This window comes from Dendropsophus ebraccatus, chromosome 11, assembly GCF_027789765.1.
Source record: "Dendropsophus ebraccatus isolate aDenEbr1 chromosome 11, aDenEbr1.pat, whole genome shotgun sequence".
NCBI classification, from domain to species: Eukaryota; Metazoa; Chordata; class Amphibia; order Anura; family Hylidae; genus Dendropsophus; species Dendropsophus ebraccatus.
The window spans coordinates 74,137,054-74,138,257 of NC_091464.1; the positions used below are offsets into that span (position 1 = coordinate 74,137,054).

Sequence of the window (1,204 nt, forward strand, 5' to 3'; positions counted from 1 at the left end):
ATCTGCTATGTCACTACCTCAACTGTGTTACATCACTGCCTCAACTCTGCTATGTCATTACCTCAACTCTGCTACTTCACTACCTCAACTCTGCTACCTCACTACCATGTATCCAGTTTACTCTTCTTGGTGGTAATTTCAGCTTCTTCTCGACTGTATAGGTCTAAAAATTAACCCGAAGTGTCCCGTTGCCTTTAATGGGGTTCGAGTTTGAGTTCGAATTAAACCTTAAACTGAACAGACGATTATTCGAAGTTCAACTTATTTTTTACTTTTACTGTTCGCTCATCACTTAACCCTATGTGTCCTCTTTGAAGGCAGCAGATCAAGTACACCGCAAGCAATGTACTGTATATACAGCATGTAGTAAATCCTCTATGGCACTCTAATAGTCCAAAATGCCAGCATGGTTTATTTCATCACAGCAAAAAACGTGTACAGGAAACAATCACATGATGTTCGGGTGATCTCACATCACCATTTTCAGGTACAATGCAAGTAACACAGATGCAGGTTTAAACCTAGTATGCATGACATTAGAAAGCTACACATCAGGTGTAAGATCTGTACTTATCAGTTTAATATCTGATACATCCCCCATCTAGGAAAAATACAGAGTGGATTTTTGCAGCAGGGAGATAGAGAAGGAGCTTGCTCTGACCTTTCCAGGCATTGACCGGGTGTTTCAGTTGTTCCAGGTTCAGTGCAAAAAATTGCCAAAATAATAAAAACTAAACGAGTAATTACAAGGGACTAAAAGGCCAGCATTATGGTCCTCATCTATTTACTGACATTGTTGCTTTTGTGCGGTCTCAATGAGAAAGAGACTGGACCGGTCTCAAAACGTGCTGTGTCTCGTACCATATGTTTTAATAAATAATTTTAATGTTCACTATTAGAGATGAGCGAACCTCGAGCATGCTCAAGTCGATTCGAACCCAAACTTTCGGCATTTGATTAGCGGTGGCTGCTGAACTTGGATAAAGCCCTAAGGCAATGTGGAAAACATGAATATAGTCATTGGCTGTATCCATGTTTTCCATAATCCTATATAAGGCCAAAATAGTGCGGTCTATGCGCACCCAAAGCTATCCAACATAAAAACCAAAAAAAAAGAAATTACAGATGCAAGACCAATATATATATAAGTACTTATTTTTATTTAGAATATCAAAGAATAATTATTTCAGTTAAAAAATACATA

The 1,204-nt window shown here is 38.3% G+C and overlaps 1 non-coding gene across 1 annotated transcript; it reads left to right on the top strand.

Annotated features, from left to right (window-relative positions):
- Positions 1-530: 530 nt before the first annotated feature.
- On the top strand, positions 531-714 carry LOC138768242 (U2 spliceosomal RNA). Its single transcript, XR_011358968.1, has one exon. It is a non-coding gene; the product is annotated as a U2 spliceosomal RNA (small nuclear RNA).
- The last annotated feature ends 490 nt before the right edge of the window (positions 715-1,204 follow it).